Genomic DNA, 12,519 nt, shown 5'->3' with positions numbered 1-12,519 from the left:
TTTGAAGCCATCAGCTGTTCCATGGGAGGACTTAGAGATTTGTTTGGAACTTATTTTGCCACTTGGGTCAATAAACAACAACTTGTAAATGTTGAAAAAAAAAAAAAAAATAACAACAACAACAACACCTTTGTGCTGGCAATGCAACTCCTTACCACTGGGCCACCAGAGCTCCCTAAGAACAATATTTAGAACTCTGAATTTAGTAAAGACACAATAGCTCTGACCTGTCAAGACAGAACCTCGGGCTGTAATTTGCACAGGGGCACTCCTGCCTTCTCTTTTCTGTTCCTCACTGGTGACTGCTTCCCTCAAAGCTGCTTACATCAGAAATCTGTGAGTCACCTAAAGCTTTCCTACTTTCTCGGTCTTCCTCCATTCAAATTTGATCAACTCCTAAGTCCTGTAATTTCTACTTTTCCTCTCCACCCCCCACCAGACATATGTCCCTTTCTGTGTGTCCCCACAGGTGTCTCAGACTGTGGGCTTTCACCAGCACTCTTCTCTTCTGGTGAATTTTCCTCACCCTCCTCTCCAGCTCCACAGAGATAAGATATCTTAGTCCCAACAAAGCAAAGTCCAAGGTTACTCAACTCATTATCACAAAGCTAGTGCTAGAAACCAGGATTCTTTTCCCCAGATGTAGCATCTTCATTTCTCCAGTGACATTTGCACTATGAAAGCTTTTGCTTCTAATAGAAGAACATTTATCATTGTATCATAGGTTGCTTCACCCCCTGCACTGCCAACAGCGCCTATGCTGTGTGAATCTTGTTAATCTCAGCGAAAACTTTAGCTTGTTTAATTTTATGAACAAAGGGATTTGGCTAGCACTCAGGTACATATTTATTCCTCATATTTGGCATCACTAGCACTCTTCAGGTGGTGCAGATGGTTGAGAATTGCACATCTCCCTCAATAATAGCAGCACCTCTCTGATAGCTCACATACAATAGCCACTCCAAGGAAGAGAGATGGACGAGCTCCTTTCACGTGATTTACAGTCTTGGGACCCACTGGAGGGTCAGCTATGAGTGAGAACCAACTCCATGGCCATGAGAGAGAATCTTTCAGGAGTCCCTGAAGATGCAAGTGGTTAGTTCGTGGCTACTAACCTAGAGACTGGAAATTCAATTCCACCCGGAAGTGCATTGGAAGAAAGTGTCACTGATCGTACTGAAAAACCAGCCATTAATAATCTCGTGGAACACAGTGATTCTCTGTCACACATTAAGTTGCCACAAATTGAGATCAACTTGACAGCAACTGGTTTAACAGTCAACTTTTGGCTATTCAGTGAATTACACAGATGAAATAGACTTTGAATGGAGGGACAGCTATAGAACTACCTGGACTTTTGGACAACTCTTAGAAGCCAAGTAACTTCTATTATAATCAGTGAAGCTATTTTGTTTCATGTTATCAGAGGAACTCATTTGTTAGTTTTCCATATGAGGAACTTACCTCATTAAAAACCAGGCATATCTATTGCAGAATAAACTATTGTTTTAACGTTGTTATTATCATAAATTGGCACAGAAAAGATTCTTCCCAGAAATTACTTGTTTTGCTAGGGAATCCTGGAGTTTTAGGGATTTCTCAGTAGCACAAAAAGTATGAGAATATAACTCTTCATGGGTAGTTAGCGTAAGTTAGCTGATGCTCTCATGGGTATTATTTGTTTGTGATTCTTCAAAACATATTGTCATTAGAAGCCAATTTTCAGGCCTGCCACTTTTAGCTGAATGATTGAATTTTTTTTATTTAACTTGTCTACAAAAATTATTATTTCACAAACATATAATACTTGTTCTGCTGACCTCACATGTTTATGGTAAGGGATCTGTCAGGAAATGTATGTGAAAGAACTCGGTGATAGAGAAGTTTTTAGAAAGAAACTTAAGATTTCCACAAGGAGTATGGTAGTCATTGTTCAGGGACTGTCTTTATAGTGTTGAAAGAGACTCTTTACTGAACTCCTGGGAGGTTTAGTTTGAATAAAAGCAAATACAGGTAATAAACAAGATCCTCATGAAATATAAGGTCATAAACTTCTACATCATCACTCTGATTGAAGTCAGTTACATATAGTACAGGGTGGCAAAACCAAATAAGTGCTGCTTAGAAGATTTTATACAAATGAAAGCACCTATTCCTACCTTTTGCTGTACTGCTGCTAATACATTTAAAACTGTTAAATCTCACACTTAAGGTAAATGGACACTTGAGAATAGTAGCAAATGTGGAAACAAATACTGTCTTAAGCACACGTTAAACAAATATATGATAGTTAGAGGGATCTTCATGGCTTGGTGCAGGCATTCAGGTGGTGTGGTCTGTTAGGAATTGCTCTGTTAACCTAAAGGTGACACTTCTCTGGTGGTTCAAATCCCAGTGACTCCAAGGAAGAAAGATACACAACCTCCCTTTGTATTAATTACAGCATCAAAAATCTGCTGGTGGGGTCAGCTAGAGTTGCTTCCAACTCTACTGCAATGAATTGTGTGTTTATGGCCTGAAAAGGGAACTCTGGTGGATACCCCTCCAACCCCACCTCTGATGGTTCAAATCCACTAACAGCTCTGCAAGAGAAGATGGAGCATCTCCTCCTGAGTGGTTTACAGCCTCAGAAAACCTGCTGGAGGATCAGCTAGAAGTCATTTCTGAATCCAGAATTATATGAGAGGTTTGAGGAGGGGTATGAGGAGAGAGAGAGTATGATAATGAGCAGTGAGATCTTATCTCTGTGCTGTGTCTATGAACCACTATTTGATCAAATAGCTGCTACAGCTTTAAAAGTGAGGATACAGAAAAATATGACAGAAATAGGGTAGCAGGGACAGCAGTAAAATCTTAAGTGGTCAACCTCTGCTTCAGAGTCCAGGTTTCAATGAGCCGACTGATCTTGAAGTGGCAGCAGCGAAGGTCCAACCATTCCAGCCCCCAATCCACAGCTAAGGCACTTGGAGGCAGTCACATCCACTAGCAGCACTGGGATTGAGAGAAGCCTTGGTAACAGGAGAACAAAGCAGACAGGAATAACATTATGTTCTTTAAACCAAAAAGTTGTTTACCTTAATTAGTAAACAATGTTTGGCTTGAGCATTGCTTTTATCAAGAACTATCTCAATGGAATCAAACTGACAACAGAAACATAGCAAAGGAGACCAGAAATTTAGAGGCAGTACATTTACATTAATGGAGTAGGAAAATCTGGAGAGGAGGGTGCGGGTGGTTTCACAACCTGATGGATATATTTACTTGTTAAATTGGTGTGCAATCTCAACAATAAAAATAAGTCAATAAATAAAATCAAAACAAATAAAAGAAATAAATAAGATTAGCCTGTTTCCAAGTGAACTATAACCAACATAGGTAATCAGTACTTCTTTCAGCATTTCTAGACATATCTAAGATTCTCTCCCTTAATTCTTCTTTTAACAGGATAAATTATTAAAAGGAAAATAAAAATTTGCTATCCCACTGATCATCAGCTGGTCGTTTGACTTCTCAGCTAAGGCTTGTTCTTCTTCCATAACCTGAATTAGCATCTCCTCCACTCTCTTATATCATTAGTATCACATGCAAGCAAGATTCTACTGAAGATTATTAAAAAACAACTGGAACAGCACATCAGCAGAGAACTGCCAGAAGTATGGGCTGGGTTTAGAAGGGGTCTTGGTACTAGGGATATTGTAGCTGATGTTAGATGGGTCTTGGCTGAAAGCAGAGAGTACCACAGCAATGTCTATCTGTGTTTCATTGATTATACAAAGGTATTTGTCTGTGTGGATTACAACAAACTGTGGCTGACTCTGAGAAGGATGGGAATCCCAGAACACTTGATCGTGCTTATATGAAACCTATACTTGGACCAGGAAGCAGTTGTCAGAACACAGCAAGGAAACATTGCATGGTTCCAGATTGGGAAAGGTGTACACTAGGGATGTGTCCTATCTCTATATCTTTTAAATCTTTATGCAGAACAGATTATCTAGGAGGCTGTGCTGTATGAGGAGAAATGTGGCATCAGGATCAGAGAAAGATTCATCAATGGTCTGCGTTATGCAGATGACACAACCCTGCTTACTGAAACTGAGGAGGACCTGAAGTGCGTGCTGCAGAAGGTCAAGGACTACAGCCTTCAATATGGACTGAGGTTCAATATCAAGAAAACACAGATTCTCACCACTGGGCCAATTGGCAGCATCATGATTGATGGTGTAGGGACTGAGATGGTAAACAGCTTTAGTTTTCTTGGCTCTACAATCAATACTCTTGGCACCAGCAAGATGTGATGGGAAAGTCTGCTTAGAACCCAAATTCACTTCCATCGAGTAGATTTTGGCTTAGAGACCTCTCCAAAGTACTGAACAGCAATGATGTCAATCTGAGGACTAAGATGTGCCTGATATAGGCCATAGTTTTTGCAATAACATGCTATGCATCAGAGAACTGGACAATGACAAGGAATGATAGAAGGAGAATTGATGCCTTTGGACTGTCATGTTGGAGAAGAGTACTGAACCATGGACTGCTAAGAAAATGAACAAGTTCATCCTGGAGAGGGTTAAACCAGGCTACTCCTTGGAGGCAAAGATTGTGAAGTGTCATCTGACATACTTTGGACATGTTGCAAGAAGAGATCATACCTTGGAGAAGGACGTAATGCTTGGGAGGGTGGAGAGGCAGAACAAGAGAGGGAGACCCTCTATGAGATGAATTGATTCAGTGACTAGGGTAAGGAGGGTAGGTGTGTTGGAGACAGTGAGATTGGCACAGGATAGAGCAAGGTTTAGGGGTTTTGTATATAGAGTCACGATGAGTCGTAGGTGACTCGATGGCACATAACAACAACAGAAACCCTGGTGGCATAGTGAGTTATTTGCATGTTGTATGGCTAACCAAAATATTGGTGGTTCAAATCTACCACCTATTCTGTGAAGAAAGATTACTATTTTTGTACCTAGGACACCTGATGGAGGGTTGCCATGAGTCAAAATCTACTTGATGGAAGGGAATCTGGGTTTGAGGTTATCTGTCCTGAGAGCCATAGTGGTGCAATGGTTTAAGCACTGGGCTGCTAACTTAAAGGTTAGTGCACTGTGGGATGAATGAAACTATTTGCTCCTGTAAACACTTACAGCCTTGGAAATCCGGTGGACAATTTATATTCTGTCCTATAAAGTCTCTTTGGAGGGAGGAGTGGCATCCACTTCCGTAATAGCTTGCCTCCGGAAATGCTATGAACCTGGAGAGAGGATGAGAGACACCCAAGCGTTGAGGACTCTCCTTTATAGGTTCACTATGAGTCGCCTGCGACTTGACGGCACTTAACAACAACAACAACAATAAAGTCTCTTAAAAATCAAGATTGACTTGACCCAGTAGGTTTTAGTTCCTTCTCCTAAGGAGCCCTGATGCCACAGCAGTTAAGCCCTCAGCTGTTAATCAAAAGCTCAGTAGTTTAAACTATCAGCTGCTCTGCAGGAGAAAGGCAGCCTGCTCCCTGGAAACTTGAGGGGGAAGTTTTATTCTGTCCTATAAAATCACTGTTAGATTGAACTTGAATCTAACCTGAAACTTGAGACTAGACCTGATTTTTGCTTTCCTTTTCTCTGGAGCTCTGATAGTTCAGTAGTTAAGCCTTTGTCTGCTGAACAAAATGTCAACAGTTTAACTCTACCAGTCACCCTACTGGAGAAAGATGTGGCTTCCCTAAAGGTCATAGCCTTGTGACCCTTAGGCATGGCTCTCCTCTGTCCTAGAGTGTTGTTATTAGTCAGAATCGACCCAGAGAAGTAGGTTTTGTCCCTCTAAGAATCCTTTCAGACATTTATTACTTGCCGTCATGTTAAACTTTGCTGCTGTTACTTGGGGTGAGATGGTATCTTATTGTGATTTTATATTGCCATTGATTTTGGGTATTTCTTGTAAAGTTTTGATATAAGACTCTTGCCTGAAATGGACAAATTCTGTATAATACCATTATTGTAGGAATAGAAAGATAATTATTAAAATGTGCATGAAGCTCTAAGGGGGGAGAGGGTAGGAGCAGAGAGGTGAGGCTAGTCAGGGAGTAATCATAGGGTCACATAATTTGATGGGTAGGGGGTTGGGTAAAGGAAATGGGAAAGAGCTGGTGTGAAAAATAATGCATATGAGCTTTGTATTAAAAAAAAAATAAGAACCCTTTTGCTATTCCACTACTTGGAATATATCTTGAGAATATGAGAACTGAGGCACAAACTGAGATTTGTGCACCAATGTTCATATCAAACTGAGATTTGTGCACCAATGTTCATATCAAACTGAGATTTGTACACCAATGTTCATATCAGCATTATTCACCATTGCAAGAACATGAAAACAGCCCAAATGTCCAACCACAAAAGAATAGATTGAGAAATTATGGTACATTCACACAGTGGAATACTATGCAGCACACAGGAGCAATAACTTTGTAAATTATTTCCTAACTTGAGAGGGAATGGAGAGCATTATAATGCTGAGTGAACTAACTCAGTCTTTAAAGGATAAATATTGTATAAAACTGTTGTTGTAGAATGAGTATAAGGATTCAGGATGGGCGGGAGAGGCTGAAAGCAGAGGGATGTGGATGTGCAGGGGGAAGGGGGGATTAATCATTAGTTTGTACAATTTGATGGGTGGGGGTGAGGGAAATTGAAAGAATGTGTTCAAATTTGTATTTCTATTTTGTAAGTAAACTAGTAAAAAATTTAAAAAATTAAAAAAATAAATAAAGGGAGGGAAACCCAACCCTTTTGGAAGTCCATCTGGTCTTTTTTATACATCATCAAAACGCTCTATCTCAATCTTGCCACCAATTCTGAACAAGGAGGCTATGTGTGCATCTTTCTGATCTACAGGTAATTCTACTAGCCATGCCATCTTCAGTGATTCCAAAGTATTGTAGTATCAGGGAATTAAAGTATTAGTATGCTATCCAGAAGGCCAGCAATTCAAACCCATTCACCACTCCATAAGAGGAACATGAGGTCATCTTCTCCTGTTGAGATTGCTAGCCTTGGAAACCTGATGGAGGGTCACCATGAGTCAGAAAGGCAATGGGCTTGGGCTTGGCCTTAGATCCTTCCTATGAGGCCTTAGTACTTCAGTGTAAAATTCTCACCTACCTTCTGGGAGATCTGGGTTCAATTTCCAGCAGCTGTCCTACAGCCACACAGCTGGACAATGGAGAGACTCAGGGTTCAAGTCGAGGTCTGAGCCGTCAACCTTCAAACTTCTAAATACTACTTTATACAACCTACCTAGACACTACAATCACATAAAGGAGCTCTGGTGGACCCACTGGTAAGAACCTGCGCTGCAATCCCAAAGGTACAAGGTTTGACTCCATCAGCTGCTCTGTGGGAGGAGGATGGGCAATCTCCTCCTGAGAGATTTACTACCTCTGAAAACCCACTGGGGGTTCAGCTATCAGTCAGTTCCGATTCAACAGCAAACAACAACCCATTAAAAAATATTATTTAAAAATCTGTTTTGTACTTATAACTTGTTAGTTAAATTTGTGTCTTCTAGGCTGCAACACTTCCATGATACATCTTCAAGGATATGAACATGTACGGCTAAGCACAATTGATAACAGTGCATCTAAATTCCAAAATCAATCTACGTAATAGTCTATGTGTTTCCTACTGCCAAAGGGCCCTTTAGAGTAGTGAGAGAAGATCTTCACCCTGAAACCCACAGTGTCCCTTTTCAGCAGGAAGTAGCTAAGAGAATACGCCATCCCCTTTTCCTTATGACTCAGGGTGAAGTCTCTCTCAGGGAGGAGTGATAGGGAATGGCAAAGGACACACTGACAAAGGAGATTAATCAGAACTGACTTTGACAAGCACTGTGGCCAACTGGACAATTAAAACAGACATTCGGATGGTGGGGGAAGAAGAACAAACTGGGGAGGAGGGTAGAGAGAATGGTGCAGCAATGAAGGAATGAAAACCCAAAATCCCTGTAAATGTTCATTAAAACTAATAAAATTTAATGATAAAAAAAAATCTGTTTTATAAATTAGCCAACTGGAAGCAGATTATCTGATCTTTAATTCCTCTTTCCTCTATTTCCTTCTCAACCGCAGAGGTCTACACCATAGATGGGAACTCCTATGGAAGGCCATGTGAATTTCCATTCCTAATTGAAGACACCTGGCACCATGACTGCATTGCTGATAAAAATCTTAGTGGCCCATGGTGTGCCACCACCTTAAATTATGACTATGATCAGAAGTGGGGCATCTGCTTAAAACCAGGTATGCTAACTTTACAGTGGGAAAGAAGAGACCACTTATATCAAGCAAAAGAGGCAGGGGTGGTTCAAGATGACACAGAAAATACCATGATGAAGTGTTTGTGTTTGGGGAAGGCACAGAAATGTAAATAGCTATGAATTTGATTTCAAAAGTATCTTGGCAAGAAAAATCAAGATAGTATTTTACCATTATCATGGAAAACAGAGGCAAAGGGAATATTATGTACTATGACTACTTTACAAAGCGAGAGAAAGTGGAAAGGTTTGAGCAGTTAAGAAAGTGCTGCTGACCTTTGATATTTAATAGAGCAGTTCTGGAAGAATAGTAGTACTGTACTTTGAATTCCAGTTAACTGATAGATGGATGAAGAGAGGTGATTGTTGTTGTGTGCCTTCAAGTTGGAACTGACTGATAAAGCTGAACTCCCAGCAGTTTTCAGAGGCTGAAAATGGCATGGAGGTAGATTGTGTTGCCCATCTCTCTCCCTTACAGCAGCTGGTAAATGTGAACCACCTGCCTATGTATTTACAATGCAATTCCTTACAATTAGGCCACTAGAGCTCCCTTAAAAGGAGGGAAAGGCTCTTAAATTTTATGGAGAAGTAAAGAAAGCAAAGGTAACAGTCTGTGGAGGCGATAGGTTGAAGAAACACAGATAGGACAGTGGTGACTTACATGTGCTTACAGGCTGGAAGAACTAGAAGGAGAGAGAAGAAATCAAAGTAGCAGCCTATCCTCATCTAGTGTACAACCTAGGCATGCTTTTTCTGAGTTACAGGGAGCATGGTATCAGATATGTGATAAGTAGTCAAGAAGTATTTTTCAAAGACAGTGGTTTGGGAGGATGTACAGCAAAGAGGAAAAGAAATAGTTTCAGTGACAAGTGGGGCCCAAAATGACAGCCAGCCACTATCAGCATTTTCTTAAACTCTGTGAGGAGTAGTCAGTGGACGAAACGAAATGGGTTGGGCTTTGGGTACTTACCTGTGGCAGCGGGTAACACAGGCCTTTCGGGAGGGAGAGAACATGCATGCAGAGCTCAAGACCTGTGATCAGATATATAAGAGCTTAGCATGACTCCATTCAAACTATTACAAATGCAAGTACCCACGCCCCAGAGAAACAAGCTTCAGTGATCTGTCCTTGGATGAGTAGTACAAGCTCATTCTGTCCACAAAGGCCTTGGAAGAATTTAAGGAAATTAATAAAGGCTTGTGGAAGAAACTCTAGGAAAAGTTTGCCCTCCAGAATCCAGAGCACACGCACAAAGCTTGGGCCCAGTGCTTATCTCGCCCAGGTACATGACTGTGGGCGCTTGTATGTTGCCATCATAAAAAAAAACAAAAAAACCCAACAACAAAAAAACCCTGTCCATTCTCCCCTGGCAAAAAGAAAAATAGTTCCAGACCTAAACAGTAATAGTTAATACTTGAAGGGCCATGTTACATGCTACACACTGTTTTAATAATTCAACATATATTAATGCAGTAAATCCTTTCAGCAATCCCATAGTGTAGGTGCAAAATCTCCAGATTCATAAGTATACATAAAAATCACCTGGGACTCTTGTTAAACTGTAGGTTCTTTATTCAGTGGAAATTCTCAGAAGGTGGTCAAATTTAATGAAGCAGTCTGAAGTCTTGATTCAGATCTGGGAAGTAAGACTTTGAAGTCCTGGTACTAAAATACAGTACTGTCCTTCCTCAAGTAGCCAACTCGAGTTAACTTGATTTCTCATTAAGGAAAGCTGAGCTTTAAATCAGCATTCCAAACAACTTAAGAGGTCATAGTGAGCCAAAGGATCTCAAACTTCAGGGCGAATCCGAATCACCTGGAGAATTTGTTCCATCATACATTGCTAAATTCAGAGATTCTGAGTTGGTAGGTTTGGAGAAGGACTCAAAAATGTGCATGTTAATGAGTTTACATTAAATGATACTTTTCTGGAAACAGCTTAGGTAAAAACTTTCTAACTTGTGGTAACCGACTACTTAAAGACAATAGGTTGTATTTTAGCTGTAACTTGTAACCAACAATGATTCATTAACCTCTTGCTAATTTTATTTACATTTTTCTGTGATAAAAAAAACCAAAACACATTCAATAAAGAAGTGGTTGTTATAGGCTTTGAGTAAGAACTGACTCAAAACTGATCCTCCAGCAGATTTCCAGAGGCTGTCAATTGCACAGGAGGAAACTGATCATCATTCCCCCTTTGAAACAGCCAGCCTGCAGATTAGGATCACCTGCCCCTGGATTGACAGTGCTATTTCTTACCTCCTAGGCCACCAGACTCCTCATTTCTCAGGTGACAGGCAGCTGCCCCAGCTGCTGATGAAATTACTCTTCTGGGGTCACACTTCTTTCCTGGATAGCTGGTTGAGAACCCAGGATTCCTAATCCTCAATCATACTGTCATTTACCCTGCTCTAACTTGCTGCCTTCACTGGATTTTGTCTGGGAGACTTTCGCTTCCTTTGGGAAAGTTGTTAATGTATTTATATGCCTCTTATGTTTACTTTTTATGGAAAAAGAAAGAATGTGAGTTTCTCAAATGTGAGGGTCAGTAAACATTTGAGGCTGTTTTCTCTGGTAAGTACTTTGCCATCCATTAGAAGCTTCCGATGTACAGACTAGGAACAAAAAGGCAATAATGAACTTTGAGGTAATGTCCTTGCAAGTCCACACTATTTGCTTTAGCCAAATGCCACAACTACCTCTGTTACTAGGCTATTGAAGTGATGGGAGAAGCACTATTCAGGCAGTTAAGACCAGGCTCAGAGACCAGAGGGATTACAGCTGTGCCCAAAACACCTCCAGATCTTTGTTGCTGTCTGTGAAATTGAGGACATTAGAAGAGGTGACCTGCCACTTGAAAGTCCATGATTCTAGCATGTAACTGGGTCATAGGAGGCCCTTTGGGTAGAATGGGAGGGTAGCTGGGGTGACACTTGGCACAGCCTGCCTTGCTTTTCTCCTCTTAGGAAGCACAGAGAAGGCTCTAAGTACATTTTTTGAACCAGTTTTATCAAGACCTATATACATGTCCCAAGAAATAACTTGCAGGTTCTTATTTTCTTTACTATTTTGTTTCGGTCGAATGTTTATACAACAAATTAGGTTCCTCACTGGTGGCCTAGTGGTGAGGAGATCCACTACCAACTCAGAAGCACTCTGAATTCATATCTACCAACTCCTCTGCAGGAAAAAGAAGGGCTGTCTCCTCCTGTGTGATTTACTACTTCTGAAAACCTGTTGAAAAGTCAGCCATGAGTCAGTTCCAACTCACTGGTATATAACAACAACAACATAACATTTACTAAAGGAGCTCTGATAGCCTGATGGGTAAGGAATTGCATTATCAACCCAAAGGCAGGCAGTTTGACTCTTCCAGCTGCTCCATGAGAGAAAGATGGGAAGTCTCCTATGCAATTTACAGCCTTGGAAAACCCATTGGAGGGTCAGTTATGAGTCAGTTACAACTCAATGGAAACTATATCTTAAATTTTATATTATTTCCTTTTGTATTATTTTTAATTGAGTAAAGGTTTAGAAATCATATTGCTTTTTCATATAATCATTCATAGACATTTTGTTTTATGACTTTAATTACCACTGATAAATGCATTTAATTATTTAAATACAATGTGCTACAAAAGGTCAAGGACTGTAGTCTTCAATATGGATTAAATCTCAACATCAAGAAAATAAAGATTTTCCCCACTGGGCCAATTGGCAACATCATGATAGACAGTGAAGAGATTGAGATTGTTAATTTCTGTTTGGTGGACTCCACTCTTGATACCATCAGCCAGGAAATCAAAAGACAAATTGCATTAGGAAAATCTGGTCTCTGGGACCTCTCCAGAGTTCTGAAGAGCAACTATGTCAGTTTAGAGATTAAGATGCGTCTAATGCAAGCCATGGTCGCACAATTACTTGCTATGCATCAGAGAGATGGACAATGGCTAAGGATATTAGAATAAGAAGAATTAATGCTTTTGAGTCATGGTGCTGGAGAAGAGTATTAAACATACCAGTGACTTCCAAGAGAACAAACAAGTCTGTCCTGCAGAGGATGAAACCAGGCTGCTCCTTGGAGGAAAGTATTTTGAAGCTTTATCTCATATACTTTGGGCATGTTTCCAGGAGGGACGAATCTTTGGAAAGGACATCATGCTTAGAAGGGTAGAGAGACAGCACAAGAGAGGAAGATCCTGGATGAG

At 40.5% G+C, this 12,519-nt stretch overlaps 1 pseudogene; it reads left to right on the top strand.

Annotated features, from left to right (window-relative positions):
- The first annotated feature begins 9,188 nt into the window (after positions 1-9,188).
- LOC102870051 lies at positions 9,189-9,598 on the top strand (annotated as a pseudogene).
- Positions 9,599-12,519: the final 2,921 nt, after the last annotated feature.

This window comes from Elephantulus edwardii, unplaced genomic scaffold (genome assembly GCF_000299155.1).
Source record: "Elephantulus edwardii isolate Elephantulus edwardi_28Jun2011 unplaced genomic scaffold, EleEdw1.0 scaffold00010, whole genome shotgun sequence".
In the NCBI taxonomy this organism is placed as follows: Eukaryota; Metazoa; Chordata; class Mammalia; order Macroscelidea; family Macroscelididae; genus Elephantulus; species Elephantulus edwardii.
Note: the sequence above shows the minus strand (reverse complement) of the source record. Positions and strands in the feature narration are given on the sequence as shown.